We start from the raw sequence: 18509 nt of genomic DNA on the forward strand, positions 1-18509 counted from the left end.
CTGCTGTGGGATGCTGATAGTGGCGCCCCAAGTTGCACTACAGTCTCGAATGGTAGTCAGGGTTACTTAGTATTAGACGTAAGCGTTGGGTTCACTGTCTGTACCTATTTTTCTTTCGAATGTTTGCCAAATAAAACATTGTTCCTTGAACCAGTCTCATCGAGATACGGCCGCGAAAAAAAGTGGCATGGGGGGGGGGGGGGGGGGCGATAATTTATGTTTTAATATGAAAGTGTTTTATTCCGGGACTCACAAAGATTTCACTTACGTCATATCCGTCACAGAAGTGACGACGGTACAACGACGCAAGCGGCCTGCAAAGGGTGCACCCCTGCACACAGGGTCTTCTTGCGGGGAAGCAACCTCTAGTACTAAAGAATACGCTATACTGCGGGTTGTTCGCTTTCGGGTTTTATGTTTTAGCACGAAAGTGTTTTATGCCGGGATACACCAAGATATCACTGACCTCATATCCGTCACGGAAATGACGCCAGTACATCTTTGCGGAAGCGACCCGCCAGCAGGACGTCGCTCGCCAAGCACACCCACAAGCAGCCGCTGACCAACAAATCATGCACAGCTGCAGACTTCACTGCACATTTCACTTCCATTTTTTACCGATTCCTATGACAGAGGAGAGAGAGAAAAAAACATTTAATGAGCTCAAATGTGAGAGTGGAACCCTAGTCCGGGAATCCATGCGTTGCCCTCGCCGTCTTGCCCCGTGTCACCTGGACAGTCTGGTCCTCCGGTTGACAGCTGGTCAACGGTGTCTCCCACAGCTCAGGAAAGGAACGGGTAGAGAATCAAACCACAGTTTTTTTTTTATCTAAGCACCGCCCACACTTTGGGCATCGTGATTGTGGAAAAAAGGAAAAGCTTAGAATCGAGTAAATGCGGTACATGCAATTATATTGGGGTATATTACAGCACTCCGATTCGCCGCTACCTGTGTCCACAATTTGTTTTCCCACCTGTTTAGAACCAGGCAAGTACCTGTTTTACAATTCACTGTTTCTAAACCGGGAGATTTTGTTCAGTCTGAAATGCCCATATCCTCGTTTTTGTGTACACAGCTGCGTTTTGTAGTCACTGATATATAAAAAGAGGTAGCAATAGCATTCCCATGTTTGCCGATCACCCGGCGTAATTTTTACAGAATAGGTCACGGCTAATTTTGTAGTGTCTGAAACGTAGTTCTGCATTGGCACACGATAAATAAATCGAGAAGCGACGAGCTCAAGAGAATAAATTATGCGAGCACTTGTCTCAACCGAAATGTCTTTGCACGTAGCCGGAGCTTATGACGTCTATGCATTTTAAAGAGGTTCAGCCTACAAAAAAAAATACGCTATATTTTCTTGGAGTTATGAAAGGGTTGGAAAGAACGCCCGCCTGTCGAGGGGCGAAGAGTTCTTGGGCGAGTATCTTGCCTGTTCTCTTTTCACTCGAGGGCATATTTTCGCGCGCAATCTACCGCTCCAGGTACGTGACTCTAAAGCGACTTACGTGCCTCCCAGTCGACGTCTGAATTGTTGAGCGAGAAGCCCTACACAAAGCACGGGTAACTCAATCGAGAGGCATCTGCATTATTGAATTTTGAAGAACGAAATCTGAACTCGGGAACGCTCTTCTCTCGGCGGTCCCCACAGGGAGAGGAAAGGGATGAACAGGGTTGGGCGAAGGGGAAGGAACGGAAGGAACTGTGGGGACGCAGAAAGCGTAACCATAAAGAGAACAGGCGTTTAGCGCGCTCGAAGTTCGCTGCCACAGTCCCTACTGTGAAACGCAGAAACTAAGTTGCTAGGATAATATCCTTTTTGCTACTGCTAGATGCAATCCGTTGAAGGCGAGCGACTGTGTTGCCGAAACGCGCTACGTTTGCGAAACAAGTTTTCGAGGAAAGCAAAAAAAAAAAGAAGAAATTTGAATTCCCGGTGTGCGCTTCAAGTTTCTTCCGGTAGAAATCTCGCGAAGCGAAGAGGAAATTGGCGTCTGAATAACCCAGACGTAAGCAGCCTTTCTTTTCGTGAAGCAGACAGGGAGATTTTGCAGTGTGCAGCAGCGCAACAGGCAATACCGTTTCTTTTGTTCCACTTTATTTTGTTCGTTGCGACTCGGTTCCGCTGTTCTTTGCGATCGCCACCGCTTTCAAATTTAACAGCGTTTGTTCGATTACTCTTCTTGTCCCTGTTTTTTAGGTGTCTAAAGCGGGTAAGCAGAAAAGGTACCATGAATGCGAATTCGGTCGGTCTCACTCAGATTGCACGCACTCAGCCCGCACACCAGCAGCCGAGGCGGTCAGCTGCCCAGACAGGGGGCACTACTGAGCTCGGGGTCGTTGGTTCGATTCTCGGAAGCGGCACACGCGTAATTCGAGTGGAGTCCGAAAAAACGTGAAATTCTCACAGGTTATCTACACAGGGTGTCCCAGCTATCATGCACCAAGCTTTTAAAAACGAACAATGTCGACGCTCGAAAAAAATCTAAAGCATAATGTTTGCAGTACTGCGGAGGAGTGAACAGTAGGTTTTCGTTAATTAGACCTAATTAATTAATTGTACTTAACTATCTAACTCTAAAAGTACTGTCCTAATCATGGACGTCTCAAGGAGGCACTTGTAGGTTCCCAGGAGAGCAATCTAATGGCAGTATTTTCAGCGACGAACCAATTGCGTACTCATTTATACTGACTGATAAAGAAACCCCGCGAAATATGAAAAATACCACGCCACGACGCTCCCACCCACCTCGTAAAGCAGCACCCTCAAATAAGCTGATCGAAAGCAACCACTTTGCCTGGCAGCTACCCGAAGAGGCAGCGCATCACCCCGATAATGGCATCCAAGGAAGGAGCAGCAACAGCAACTTTCGCGGGGCGCTCGTGGCAGATAATGGACAAACTCGGTCGCGATGTCTGCTTTGTTTCTTTTCTTTATTTCATTCTGGCTCACTCAGAGGCAGCCTGTTTGAGGGCATTGCTTTACGAGGCGGGCGGGAGCGCCGTCGTGTGGTATTTTTCATATTTCGCGGTATCTCTTTATCAACCACAATAAATGAGTACGCAATTATTTCTTCGCTGAAAATACCGCATTTAGATGCCCCTCGTGGGTACCTATAAGTGTGTCACTGACACTTTCATGATTAGGACACTACTTCTAGAGTTAGAATATTAATTACAATTAATTAAGTCTCATTAACGAAAACATTACTGTCTGCTTCCACACACTACTGCAAAGATTATGAGCTTGGTTTTGTTCGAGTAACGTCTTTGCTCTTTTTTATTGTCTTGGTGAATGATAGCTGGGACACCCTGTATACGTTAGACGCACTGCGCTACGGAGCGCCTCGTAACACCAGTAGTCTTCGATGCGCAAGTTTCAACGTAAACTTGCACAAGCAGACGCACATTCGTTGTCCATTACCCAAGTTATCCACAATTTGGAATATCCATTACTCAATTACGGAATGTACAAGTGTTGGTGCGTTTGAAAATGCTTTGTCAGATCCCTTTTTGTACTTCAGCTTGGGCAGCTGCTGCCTGCAGTATTTCTAAAGAAATAGGCATAGTACGCCCCCGTAGATTTATGCGCCGCTTGGGGTTAGGAGGAAACCAAAAAAGAAAGCAGTCTAGCTGTCTGAGGACCGCGTAAAGCCTCTGTTACACAGAACTTCGTTGTGTGTTGATGTGGAAGAAAGTCCGATGACACCCAAGCACTCATTAAGTGTTCTAAAAGCGAAAGCATTAATGTACAATTGAATTCCTGAGACGCTCCGCTTCCACCCTGGGTTCGCCAAAGACTTTCTCTTCTTGCAACTACCCTTCTGCCTTACGCTTTCGAATGTCTTCGATTTGTCTTCTACGCGTTGCGCGACTGCTCGTCCCTACCACAATGAATGGCGAGAGCTGACAACGACGGTGCAATGCGCTCATTGGCTGCATGTGTCCGTTCCCCTGTGTTCATCTGCGGTGTACTGACGTAGACGGCCATTTTTTGCTACTGCTAAGTTAAAGCGCGCGCTGCGGAATTCCTCGCGCTCTAGAACGCTTCGCGCTTTGGAACGTTTGAAAGACACGTGGCCTAGGTGCCGCCTCGCTCTTGGAGACGCCGACGCTGGCTTTCGTATACTCGTTGGAGCACATACTCCATCTTAATTTTGGTTACTGAAGTAACAATTATCAAAATAAGGCACACCAATGATTTAAGTACACCAGCTATCAATTACCAAAGAGTTAATAAGTTAGGTGTGAGTGCGTGGGCGTGTGGGAGATCGATAAGGCTCTTTATTGAAAAGCAGAGAGTTTTGCCGGCGTTTGCAATCGCCTACATGCTTCTCTGCTAGGGATCGGGGATGTAGGGAAGACAGGCCCTAGAAAGATGTGGGCAGAAAAAAAACACTGGCGTGTCTTGACGTGCTTGACGGACTATTTTCAAATTGTGTCCCAAAATTCACAATTTAAAATGTGGCCAATGTCCTCCAAATAAAAAAAACAAACTTTTTAGAGCCTGACGCTACTTTGAGGGCAAGTCCATGGTCCTAGGATAGTCGTCAGAGTTACGGGCCCTTGAGAGAGAGAGAGAGAGAGAGAGAGAGAGAGAGAGAGAGAGAGAGAGAGAGAGAGAGAGAGAGAACGTTTATTTTATCTTTCTAAAGTGGGAGTGGTTCCCTAATCCGGGAATCCATGAGGTGAGCAGAGAGTCTTCGCTCTGGATCCCAGGAGCTGCTGTACGTCCAGATTGTCGCTGGTCACCAGGTTCTCCCACAGCTCAGGGGTGGAAAGAGGAGATCGGAGAGGTGGAAGTTTGGGATTGCACCCACACTGTATTATAATGTGCAGTAGAGTTCTGGGTTGTGAACATACGATGCAGGCGATTCTTCTTCCTTGGAGAGTGCAGGGTGAGGTGGAGGAAAGTGTTGTCTGTCGGACCGGTAATATTGCGTGATGTCTTGATATGTTACGAGCGGGATTGACGATGTGGTCTCCTCGGTAGCCTTGTGTCACAAACTCGAGCGTACGACGCCTCGAAGTACCGTATAAATTTTTCATTTTTTTGTACAGCGCCTAATTCTTGTTATAGTCGTCCTATTCATTCAGTTCGGTTCTATTCGCCCCGAGAAAACACTGGAACTCTCTCGAACGAAGCGGTGGTAACGCGACCGCTCGCCGGCTCGCCGGCAAGAAAATACAAAATTAAAGCTCCGCCGCTCAGCTTTCACCAAAGCTTCGAGTTCTTTCGAGAGGGCGAGTGTAGCTTTGCTAGTGCTAAGGCGCGCCGATGATTCCCCAAGGGAGAAAGAGGAAAGTTGTGCTCTCGACAGAGGCTGGCGCGTTGTGTGTTGTGCCCTCTCTCTCCGCGCCGGCGCTGTTATAAAAAGAGAATCCGCGCCGAAGATAATCAGCTACGTTTGGACGTGGTGATTGACAACGGCTTCTGCCAGTTTGTGCACCACACCATCGGCGACCCGCGCCCTGGAGGACTCCAACGTACTCCCGGGCCTCGAATCACCCTGATCGTCTCGGACGGCCTGGCCTACAACGAATCCACGCTTCCAAGGTAGCCGAATCGCCTCCGACAGCGGTGCATCGTCCGGCCCGGTCAGTGAATATTGTGGGACTCTGTCTCTCATATGCATCGAACTGTTCGTTTTCTTTTTATTTAACTGCTCTACTTCGTAATATATATTTGTTAATTCTCCTGATTGTATCATTTTGTCTAATTTTAAACTGTTTCTTGCATTTGTATTCATTCTCAGTTACCTCTCGTTTACGTTACATGTCCTCGTGCTTGTCCAGTGTTTTGCCTGTCCAAATTTAAGTCTTTCTTTGGTTGATTCGTTCAAGGCCCTGAGTCATTCTTACCGCTATGGTCGGCGAAAGCGGCACATCAGACGGCCACCTCCTTCGTCACATGCACCCTGTAGATTCGGTGGGGTTGTTTGCTCGCTTGAGTCGACTCCCCACATCTTCTATCAGCGCACCCAATTAAGGAAACGTGACACCTGGAGAGAAGGGGCGCAGGCTTGCTGATGAGCAAAGTTGTTTCTCGTCAGTGGGGAATGGCCAGGAGTCCAGATGATATTAACTTTCCGGCGGTGTTTATGTGGTAATAGCAGCTTTAAAGTATAAGGGGCCACCCTCTCGGCTAAGAAGCTTCGGCAGGCAGCTTAGGAATTCGTAATAATGATTGGGTACTTCGTATGTATGAGGTCTAAAGCGATGGCTAGCTCCTCAGCAACCCAGGTTGATGATGTCTTGATTGATGCACAGGTAATTAGGGTGCTCTTTGTGGTGACTTTGGCTACTTTTTTGAGGCTCTCCAAGGCGTTTCACCAAGTCTCCAACATGCTTCGACGCGTTTCGAACCACTGCCGGGGCATGAAGGAGAAAGATCTCATTCGACTGGTTCAAGCTCTCCTGATTTCACGAGTAACCTATGCAACACCTTACATTACCCTCACCGAAAGTTGCTCGGAAACCCTTGATCGATTAATCCGCAAAGCATTCAAGCAAGTATTAAATCTACCTGTGCTTCAACGGCCCGTCTCCTACACCTCCACAATACGGTATCCGAGCTTATTGAAGGCCACCTATCAAGCCAACGGCTCCGTTTAACACAAACACTTGCAGGGAAACAACTCCTAAACAGCCGCTATATCACATGCCCGCAATCTACTGTCTGTCAGCCCCTCCCTGACCATTGGAGAAGTAACATCCGGGTTTTCGCCCTTTACCCAAAAATATGCACCCTTGACCTCCAACCCGGCCACCGACAAGCTCGAAGCCAAGCACATGAGAATATGTATGGAAAAAGAACAGATGTCGCTTATACGGATGCTAGTACCTACCCTAATGGTCAATACGGACCCTTGATCTAGGCGTTCAATATCTTAAAAATAAACGGGATCTTGGTTCCAAGTAGGCCACACATTCCAATAAAATATGTTCAAAGGTTTCTACAGAAGAACCGTTGTCGCAGCACGGGTTGGTCGTCAGTCCGAGGCGAAAAAGGTAACTGTTGGTGCAAGCCGAGTTGAGTCGTAGGCGATGATATAATGTTTCTAGCCTACGAGGGAGCTGTCTTGGAAGTCTTTATTTCAACTCCGGGTCAATCGCGTGCAAAAATACTTGGTTATTCGGTTGGTTACAGCATAGACGGTTTCCTTCAGCGACTGCAAAGCGATGTGCCATAGTAGAAGCCTCTGTTCTTGTAAAGAACACTTTCCGGTATTTCCTGTGGTTAAGGCCCACACGGACCGCTTCATCGGCTTTTTGATGTGTGTGCGTGTGGGCATGTGTGTGTGCGTACGTGTAAATGTGTATGCGTGCGTAAATTTGCGAGTGTAAACAACCCGATGTGCTTTTTTCAGTTTTTTTTTGTTTAAAAATTCCTCTTTGTGCGGTCAACAAACAAATCTGCTTGAGTAACTCCTGGCTTCTTATTTACCGAGGTAAGCAAATACTGACGTCGCGAACAAATATTTTGCACGAACATTTCGTTTATTTACTCCCTGAGTTTTCCTTTTCCGTTCACTCGTTCATAACTTCATCATATACTCGCGTTATTTGTTCGTCGTCGTCACTAGCCTATGGCCTTTTTCGACAGTCCGCAAAATGCATAGAGAAGACGGTTGCCTAGAGGGTTGTGTGCGCATTCACTTAATGCAGCCAGCATTAAGTGAGACGCACGCAGACGGAATGCCCGTACGGTGGCATGAATTATGTATGCTTTCTCGGAACTTGTAGCAACGTTCATATTGCGAATAAATACGTATACCTTTCTCAAAGGGACACGTAAGTTATTTGTAAACATTTTGGGATTACTTGCGCAAATTATAGTCTGGAGTCCATAAGCCATGTTTCGACCGTTCTGGGTGCGTTTACGTGACTGTATTCAGGAGAAAAATAAATTCTAGAGTGCTTTCCTCCTCTCTGCAACCTCCTTGCCGATTTCCTATGACATTTTCTAAGACGCTTACTCTTCCAGGCTTGGCTTGGCTGCGCGTACTGCGGGGCTCGCTAGCGCCGGGTGGTCGCACTTCATTCACTCAGTTAAAACAAAGTTACGACGAGGTTTGTGCCCCGAGGAATGTGGCTTTAATTTTTAAAGTTGACGAATTCAAAGTTTCTCTACACAAGCGCACATGTGGCTGTTTGCTGACTTTGCTTCTTTGCAGCTGTAATCTGCATATGCCTGTGCGACTGGTAGACTACCAGTAGAAAATCTAAAGCCAGTTAAAGTCTGTAGAGGAGTCGGCGAACTTAATATAGGTAATAAGGAAATAGAATAAACGAACAAATTGTAAAGCGTAACACCAAGGTGAGGGAAGCACTTTTTGCCCGGGGTGAATTAGCACAGCGGCCAGCAGCACGTCCACACATCTGCGATGACTTTTTCTGTCTAAGGAACACAGTCACTACTGATAAGACTCTTCCTGCCCAAGCGTTATTGAAGAAATACACATCTAAGCTGCTGAGAATGCCGAAACTAAAAAAAAAAGCAGCCTACATGATACACAGTGAAAGCTCGTTAATTCAAAATTCGTGGATACCTTGAATTTCTGAATGATTCGAGCTGCCCGATGTGGTCTTGCCAAGTCTTCATAGAAGGTTATGTATTGAAAACCCTGGCGCACGGCCAGAGAAACGGTCCCACCTGACCCTTTCTACAGCCAACAACATGGCAGAAGCGCGCCATGCCGATCCCAGAGATATCGAGAATGCCCAACCAATGATAATGTCGTATGGCGGCTGTTGTTGCACTCATAAAGTTTCATACATGTTGCACGGAACCAAGACCGAAACTGGTTTGAATTCGAATCTTTGGCATCGTCCAATCACATCGCAAGACGAATACGCGTCACCGGTGTTTTGTTGCGGCCGCCACAGACAAGGTGTGGTATTTGTTCTTCCTTCGGGCTTTATAAATCAGATACTGCTTCGTCGACCGGATAACGATGAAAAGTGCTTATTTGAGCCAGTCTATGCAATGAAAACGAAAACAGAAGTTCGACAAATTCACTTCAGTGACCCTTTGAGTTTAATCGTGGACTGTCAGACGGCATGCTTCGTTAAATTTTTTCTATGAGAGATTATTGTAAAAAATTAAAGAAAACACAAAATAGATACAACTACAAAGAAGAAAGATACGAGCGCTAATCGCATCTCGTTTGATGGAAATCCCATGTTGGGAAAACACACAAATGCGTCACCAACAGGGCGCGTATGCATAATTTGTCGCCAAGCAACAAGACGTGTTGGCATTTCCTTCGGAAGAATGTAACTGCGAGCCTTCCGCTGATCGAACTGAAACCTTGGGCAGGAGCGACAGCTCTGTGGTGCAGGACCGTCCCACCCGTTTCAGTCGTCTTTTCAAATTCCGCATGCTCTCCTGCGCATGCCTCCTAAGCTTCTAATAAGTCGAGTTGCGAGTTACGGGCATGTCTTCTCATTCTGTCTTCGTCGTTGTGTCACTCTGTGCTCTAATGTTTAGTAATTCTAAGGAATGTGTGCCTAGTTTTAAACACTAGATGGTATCCATGAGAAGCTCGTGCTTCAAGCCACAGTCATGCATCGGCAGCAGCCACGAAATAACGTTGTACGAAGCAACGTCATTCTTTCTGAGTGTGCAGCCTCCCAATCAAGGCCACACAGGGAAAAAAATGCCGTACGACCAAGAAAATGCGTTGTTAGGCAACACCCAGGATAGTCGGCGTGTGGCGCTGCGGGCGGTAGCGTTCGAAGACCGTCGTCTGCTACCGTGTGTAACCGAGTGTCGCCCCCCCCCCGCCTGAGTGCTACCCCTCGCATTCCACTTAGTAAAATGATTTTCCCTTCTAAGCCCGCACGTATATGCCCTAACCTTCAATATTCGGGACGCTGTGTATGAAGGTCACCGATTAAAAGCTGTCACTGCTAGAAGAATGCAATCAGCGCGGCGGAATAAAGTATCGTTGACTTAAAGTAGGCAAAAAAATGAAAGAAATTTTATACGAACAAAAAGACTAACAATTAGTTAAAGAATAAGGGAATGACTAAACAACAATGACGACAGGAATTACAGAAATTACGCTCACGCGAAAACGGGTCCACTTGATGAACCGACTCCCTAATATTAATCTATCCCTTTAATGAGGGTACATTTTTTGTGAAGAACGCGACAGAAAGTTTGGCAGCGCCAATCGCGGAGTATCATGGGAGAACGGCATACGTTCGTGCTTATAAAGCGTTGTCCAATAACTTACAGTATACGTTTAGAAGACTTCACAGTGCGCACACAGGATTCAGAATAAGGGAACAGGTTTCCTGTGGTCGATAGGGTTAGCAACTCTTCAATGAAGGAAGTCGGGACCGGAAGGGGGAGGAGAAGGCGTAGCATAACCTAACTTAGGGAGGCAACGAGATCAGTTTTATTTATTGCGGTGTCTTCCAGACAAAGCTATTGTTTCTTTATTTGCGTCCTCTTGACGTGGTACTTCAGCTGGCTACATGCTGCTCGCAACAATTGCTCTTGATGGAGGACATACAGGCGATGAGATATTTGTGTGGCGCCCCCTGGCTCTGACGTCGGCTTAAAGACTCGATGCGCTGTCGTCTGCTACATTCTCTCCGCTGCTACACTCGCGCCGCGGTCGTCCGCTTGTTACTGGCAACAGTACCTGTGCTAGACATGGCCCGCTTTGAAGCTTTTGTGCTCCAAAGCGGGCCATTTCCAGCCAGCTTCTGACTCATCTGAAAAATTTCAGGCTGTATTCCGCACAAGTTTACAACGCACAAGGAGAGAGAGAACGACTTTCTTAGAGCATAGCGCAGGCGATCGTGCGTACCGCGTCCTTTCTCACGTATTTGCGAGTTTCAGTGCTCAGAGCTCCTCGATAAGTATTCAAAATGTGCATGCTTCCCTAAAGTATTTTTGACATGCTCCTACGAAGACTCAACAGTCTAATGCTACGCACCAAGCAGCGGGTCACACAGCAGGAAATAAAACGGCTTTTATTTCTTTCGTTGTTGTTGACTTGTATCAGATGAATGTTTTTCTCTGCCCAATTCACGAATTATTCTGTACCGTCACAAACGTCCTAGGAGGTTTGGGGGTGTTCGCGAGGCTCACAAAGTTCCTGTGGACATTTTCTTCAGGCTGTAAGGCATATAGTACCTTCTTCAGAAATTGGCTTTCCTTATGGCTGCGTACAAGAGTACAGTACATATCCAAAGCGTGCATTGTTTATTAACATGCAAATGCAATGAGAACGGCGCAGACAACGTTGTCCAGAGTACTCGAAGGCGGATTTTGTACCCCGAGTCTATACCATAACCATCGTTATCGTAACGAACTGAATCTCTATCCGAACAGTTATGGCATGATTACGATTTTGAAGGCTTGATATACTTGCTAACGAACGCAATAAATAGTATACGTGCCAGTTTTAAGTATAACACAATTTGAAACCGATGAATATGTCCAAGCAGCTCTTTATTGTTTTCCAACCCTGGCCTACACGGTATGACGTTCGATAAATTGAAGAAAATTACTCTTACTATCTTGTCCTGGACTGGAGAGGTGGTGGTTGGTGGTGGTTGTTGTGTGGGATCAGGCGGGGTTAGCCTGGCTGGATATGCCGGCAATTGCTCCGCCCTAGTCCCTCTTAATTAGCCAATGGTAGCGTCCTTTAACCACGAGTTCGCCAGTTCCTTCTCCTGAAGGAAGCTTAGGAGAAGGCGCGACACGTCTCTGCGCAGTATCCATCTCGGAAAGACGATGTGGTCCAGAGTGCTGTGTGGGGCTGCCAGCTTCCGAATCGCTGAGAGCATTGCAGTCCGCTCGACATCATGCTCTGGGCAACACATTACGTAGTGGTGTGCATCCCCTATCACTGCACATGACGAACACAGAGGCGATCGCACGAGGCCCACCTTGAATAGCCATGCTGGGGTCTTCGCTGAGCCCGTTCGGATTTGGTACAACAATGTTGCCTCCAATCTTGTAGTCCCTTTGTGACGCAAGGCTGGTGATAGGGAGTTCCCAACGACTTGAAATGCTCGACCGCTGTTCACCTGAAGTCGTTCCAGTGATTGGGGGAAACTTTAACAGTCGGTGCAAATTGCAGCGCACTCCATGCCATTTGATCAGCGGTGTCATTGCCCTTGACGCCAACGTGGGATGGAATCCATTGAAACCGCACATTAAAACCCTTGCTGCTGAGTGTTTGCACAAGCCGTAACGAACTCTGGCAGTCGTTTTTCGTGGGGATCCCACGCTGCAAAAGTTGTACTGCTGCTTTTGAGTAAGTCAGAATTACAACTTCCTTGGGTTTCAATGACTTTAGTTTTCTCAAAGCAGCCGCTATGGCAATGCACTCAGATTAGGTGAAGGGCACCACATGATCCAGGCGTGCTGCCCAGGAAACCTGGGCATCAGGAGTGACATACGCCGCTGCACTAAACCCTCTGTGCGGATCGACTGATCCATTCGTAAACATTTGAAGCTGATTGGGATAAGAGTTCTCCAAATGTTTAAGAACCAGAAATCTGGCTGCATCCACTGGCGTGTTTCGCTTGACTCTCATGTGAGGAACATGTACCTGACATTGGAGGCTCTCGTAAGACCATGGCGGCATTGAGATGGGACGTTTCCCCGGCCACTGATGGCACAATATTGTTAGTGTTAGGAGCAGTGTGCGCATGAGAGGCCGTCCTTGTTCGAAGCCGCCTTATTATTGCTCTTCCAGCACCCATTACCTGCGTCAGTAACCTCTGTGACGCCATTAAGCGGAGTGTAGCAGACTGGCTCTCCCGTATGACCTTCTCGTTTGCCGCTCCCTGAGGAACTCCAATTGCTATCCTCAGCCCTTTCCTATGCAACGTTTCGAGGCGCTCAATCTGGGATTCTGAAGGGGAGATCAGAGGCAAGTGCTAAAGAATGCGACTCACAATCAGAGTTGAGTGCAGCTTAATCATGGACGCTGGGTGATTCCCCCACTCAGCTCCCGCAATGCTTCTCAAAATGTTCACACGGGGAAGCAGAGCCGAAACAGTCATGTCGACTGCCCGTCGCCAATACAGTCTGCTGTCCAGGGTGACACCAAGGAACCGCACGTGAGTGGCTTGACGCATAGGCAGGCTGCCCAATGTTAAATTAACACGGGTGGACCGTCGCCGGTCCCCAGGGAAAAGAACAAAGCAGGAATTTTCGGCCGAGAGCTTCAGTCCGACGGAGGATAAATATTTCTGCATTGTGTGAACACTCCGTTGAGCCATCACTGCCAGTCGCTTATGTTGGTATCCGGACAACCAGATGCAAACATTGTCAGCGTACACGGATACTTGAGCTCGTTGTTGAACTTCTTTTTAGTGCTGCAGGTAGCCCAGCCATAGCCACATTGAAAAAAATAGGGGATAAAACACTACCCTGGGGAACCCCCCTCGAGACGCTTCTTTTTTCGATTAGCACACTCCCCCACCGTACTTGCATGTACCGGTCTGTGAGAAAGCCGTGAACCGTCTACTATTGCTTGTCTCAGGACAGTCATAAGCCTTCGAAACGTCAAAAAACAGAGCTATAGTTGAAAGTTCATGCACTCGGTTTTGTTCGACATGGCTGGTAAAGTCTAGAACACTATCCTGAGCGCTTAAGCATCGTTGAAACCCAGTCATGCAGTATGGTAGTTTTTATAACGATCTAGCCACCAGGTTGTTCTGTTCTCGCACAAACCAGTTTCTCCATCAACTTCGCCACACAAGATGTGAGGGAAACATGACGGTATGAAGACACCACCGTTCGGCCCTTTCCAGGTTTAACCGGCACCACCTAGACGAGTTTCCACGAAGAACGAATGTCACCAGTCTCCCAAATGTTGTTGAAGTACCGGAAGAGATCGTTTTTGCGCTCTGCAGGCAAATTAAGCAGCATTTGACTGGTGATTTCGTCAGGCCATGGTGAACATCGCCAAGGAACTTAGGGTGATCTCGAACTCCCGAAGCGTGAATGGGGCATCCAACGCTGAGAAGGACATGGAGGCTAACGGGGAAGGGAGTCCCGCATACATGGTATAAGTGTACGCGTCGGCAAATTCCTGAGCCAATAGGGAGATCGTCACATACTTCCGTAATGCCAAGGTCACAAATGGCCTTATCGAACGTGACTGTCCAACGAGTTCACAATGCTCCAAATTCGAGGCACTGGTGTGAATACGCTTAAGGAAGAGCAAAACGCAACCCATTGGAAGCGCCTTAATCTGATTGTATAGCGCCGGATAGCGGAGTTTAGTCTGTTGCAGGTGGTCTTCAGTGTTGGATCACCCTTTCTTCGCTTAAGCTGCAGGTCGGCTCTTCGTGTGGCGGCACACAGGTTCTTCAACTTCAAATCTGGCGCTGGGAAGTGGCATGGGAGCTTACTGCCCACTAACCAGCTCGAGTTTACTGTTAAATAAAGTTTTCTCCTCCTCCTCCTCCTCCTCCTCCTCCTCCTCCTCTTGAGCGCAGGTTTACTATAACGCCTATCTGAATATTGGGAAGCTATGACTGTGGGACATGTACCAAATATCCCTCCAAATCTGAACAAACATAGTGTTACTGTATGTTCACCATACCGGTGACTTCCTTTTCTCAATAAGCCTCCATACTGGTTACAAGCCTGGTAAAAAACCAGCACGCGCCTAGACACACAGTAGGTTATTTGGAAATCAACCTACGTTTTTTGCGCCCCATAGTGCATGTCGGCACACCTTCAGGCCGTGGCAACGTAAAGTGACGTGATACAATATCTCCGAGCGTTAGGCAAGGTTACAAAATCTGTTTTACCTTACATACGATTAGCTGGAATCGTAATGCCTTCTGCCAAAGCCGACAGCCCCAAAGGCCTGGAGTTTGTCTTGGTCTTGCATTTTCGTTGTTGTCGGTTGTTAGACTCTGGTTGTTACCTTTGTTCGAAAGATGGCTAATACCGAAGCTGACGCGTAGCTCTGGCTGTTCGCGCTCCGCACAGGACCGGCTTCGCACTAATGGGGCGACGCCGGCAACGTTTCTTCCCGAGAGGTATCAAAAACTGTACTTTAAATCACGCCTTGAGCTAGTTTATGTGATTTTAAGTCTTTTATTACGAAAAAGAGACGAACACGTCAACCGCGCGCGAAGAAACAGCAGGGAAAGCGATCCACAGTGAAGCAGACGACAAATGCGAGAGTCCCTATAAGCCGACGACACGGAGACGCGCTTCGCAACGCCGCCCGTAGTCACGCTCACCGCCATTACAAGTATACTCGTAAAGTTGACTCACTTCACATAGAAGTTCAGCTTTATCTACCGCTCTGTCTGGACAAGTTCATGCTAACTTCGTGTTCCGTAGCGTGACGCGCCTTCTTGACCATGCGTTGGATCGCATAAAATTTTTTAACTGAACAGTGGTGGAATAAATTCGGGACATATAGCTGTCAAGACCGGGACGGCGCGGGACTCGGGACATTGTATGAAAAGTCGAGACAGTCCCGCAAAATCGGGGCGGTTGGTAACCTAAGGGCTCGACCTTCCATTTACTTGCGCTGTAAGTATTCGTTCTATCTTTCTTTATTTTTTTTATTTATTAATTTCATACCATGCTCTGTCGTTAGCAGCGTCTGTAGTAACGCGATCTCCAGCAGCCTATATTCCAGCTTATAAAGCGCTGTCAAACAGACCACTGCGGTAGAGAGACTCCGTTCCCTTGTGGGTACAGGCCCAGCATTTGATGATGATTGCTATTGGCTTCCCCTTTGTATCGGGGTGACGACGTGTCATCTTACCAAAAAGGACTGTTTTGTACTCTTCATGTGCGCACGTAGCGCCATCTACCGCTTCACTTGGAGCCCTCTTTCTATCCTTTTGTGTAGCTGCTAAAAGAGCTTCGCTGTTCGGCCTCAGTGGCCTAGGGATGCAATCATAGCTTTAGAGACAGATGTTTCATGACCCGTGACTTTTTTACATGAAAATGTGTTCTTAGGTCAATACTGCACTTTCTTTTTGTCAATAAATGCAATTCTGTATCTGGTTGGTTTAGAGGTTTAAGCCCGGCACTCACGCCGGGAGTGCCGGGCTTGTGCCGTCTATGGAATGAAATGTCGCTTCCTTACAAGAATTGTACCGCCTAGCGGAGGGCACCGCACTGTCCCGGTGTGATGCGCTGCAGCCGCGAAGACTGATTGATAGTAGGTCTTAACGCGCCGCCTCAACGCAGGCGATGAGGCGCGCCGTAGTGGAGGGCTCCGGATTAATTTTGACCACCTGGGGATCATTAACGTGCGCCGAAATCTCGTACACACGGGCGTTTTTGCGTTTCGCCTCCATCATAAAAGCGGCCACCGCGGCCGGGAATCGAGCCGGCGTCCTCGTGCTAAGCAGCCCAACGCCTTAGCCACTGAGCCACCGCGGCGGGTCAACCGTGAAGACTAGCGCAGGGGCCTTTGTTCATGCAATCGGCATTTTCCAAATAAAGTTTTCTGTGTGTGTGTGTGTGTGTGTCTCTGAAGCCCACCAAACGTCTACACACCTAGAAAGCAGCGCATCCTGCAATGTGGTATCGGCCAACGTTTTCTAAGCATAAATGCTGCCTTCGCAAGGCGTTCTCTGGTTGGAACGGCCAATTGTTGCTGTATGTTTTTTTTCTTCAGATCCCTCCAATACGCGCACATCGACAACGAGGAACGTTAGAAGAAGTATAGCTAGAAACGCCTATACAAAAGACTTGTTGCTAGCCGCTCTGTCAATACATTCCACATTTATCACTGCTACTGAGCACTCCGCGCTGCAGGTTTTGCATATCGGCCCTAGTTTCTGACAGACGTTCCCATGACCTTCAGGGCTATCTAAATCTTTTTTTTTTTCTGACCTTGATAGAACAGTAATTTCATATTAAAAATAAAATGACTTAGAATACCATCGTGGCAATACCATCGTTGCGACCTTTTTGCTGGCTGCACTCCTGTTCTTTTATAATAAAGACCTTTGTATCTCTCTTTGTCTCTTTGTATCACTTTTAAAAATGAAAACACGCGAAAATCTGCACCTGCAATAGAAGTTCTTTCTCTGCAAGGACAAATTCTTCGAAATACCTATTATGAAGGCTGCGCAATTGCTAATTTGGTACGAGGGAGCTCTTCTTGTAAAGAACATGCAGCTGTTATCGGCACGCGAAAGATGGCAGGCGTAGAAAAATTTATCAAAACTTTTTTGTCCAAAGGGATTTTTTTTTTATTACCCTGCCTTCGTCAGGGGAACAAAGCAGTCGAACTATAATAGCGCCCGCACGATGCGATGGTAACCGCTTCACCATAAATGATCAGAGAGCTATGAAAGCAACGCATGCTATATTAGGCCATGTTCAGACTACCGACGCAAAAGCCATATTGTGATCTATGGACGTAAAAAAACGCCATGTCATGCAGTTCGGTTGGCTGAGACGTGAAACGACGTCATTCTTTAAAGATTTAAAGATAAAGTTGGTACGATTGATGTTGCATTCTGATCGGCTTGATGATGTATATTGTCCATGTGCTGTTTTGTTTTATGTTGTTTTCCAGGTAGTGTTGCGTTTTTTTTGTTGTTGTTGTTGTTGCTGCTGCTGATACCGAGTAGTGACCTTTGTATTCTTCACTTGCCCCTCCTGCTAGGGCCATTCTGGCCTGCAGTATTTTGAACTAAATAAATAAATAAATAAGTATTACGACAGTTGTGGCAACAGTCTGAACCCGGCCTTACCTGCATTAACCTTACGTAGCAAACCTAACGTCTCTTTCCCGCTTGTTGCACGGTTATAAATTCAAAAATTAATTTCAGGCTTGCGCCTATACTCTCAACCTCTCGGATAAGTGACCCCACTTTCGATTCTTCGGGAACGCAATTCCAACGCTCTATCTTACACCGCATTTTCCTCAGTGTGATTTTCTTAAATTTTGTAAGACGACGGTGTGGAACAGCATGTTCACTCATTATATCTCCACATATTATATATTCTTGCAGCAACTTTGTAATTGCTTGGAAGCTTCTCGAACGTCAGTTCCTTTATAAAATATTTCTGCTGGTTCCAGTTGTATTTTCCTTAATTTTCCTGTTTTTACAATTTCGTTCTGACTTAAACTACTACGCTTCGTTGTTGTATTACTTCAGATTTATGTCTCTAGAACAGGCACAATCTGAAGCCCGAAAAGAAGGCCTCTAGCATACGGTATTCTTCAAATAAAATGAACGAAACCATAGTATTCAGTGGAGAGTACATCTCATACCGATATTTACCTGAGCCGCCTCTATCTCCGTTTACTTTGACTCCCTCTTTTATTCTCATGGCGACCTTTAAAACTCTAGAAGACGGCATCCACCAAGAAAAAAAAAAAAACTCGCGATGTCGTTCACGCTGGAGGGCCGCGCCGTCTTCGTATTACTCAACACCGGTTGCGGCTCCCATCTTTGATGCATGCGTCCCCTGGCATCAGTTATGGATACTCGGCTCGCTTTATAAGCTAATGCCGGGTCCTCTTGCGCA

Source organism: Haemaphysalis longicornis, unplaced genomic scaffold, assembly GCF_048455015.1.
Source record: "Haemaphysalis longicornis isolate Haplotype H1 unplaced genomic scaffold, Haemaphysalis longicornis Haplotype H1 scaffold_4, whole genome shotgun sequence".
Lineage (NCBI taxonomy): Eukaryota > Metazoa > Arthropoda > Arachnida > Ixodida > Ixodidae > Haemaphysalis > Haemaphysalis longicornis.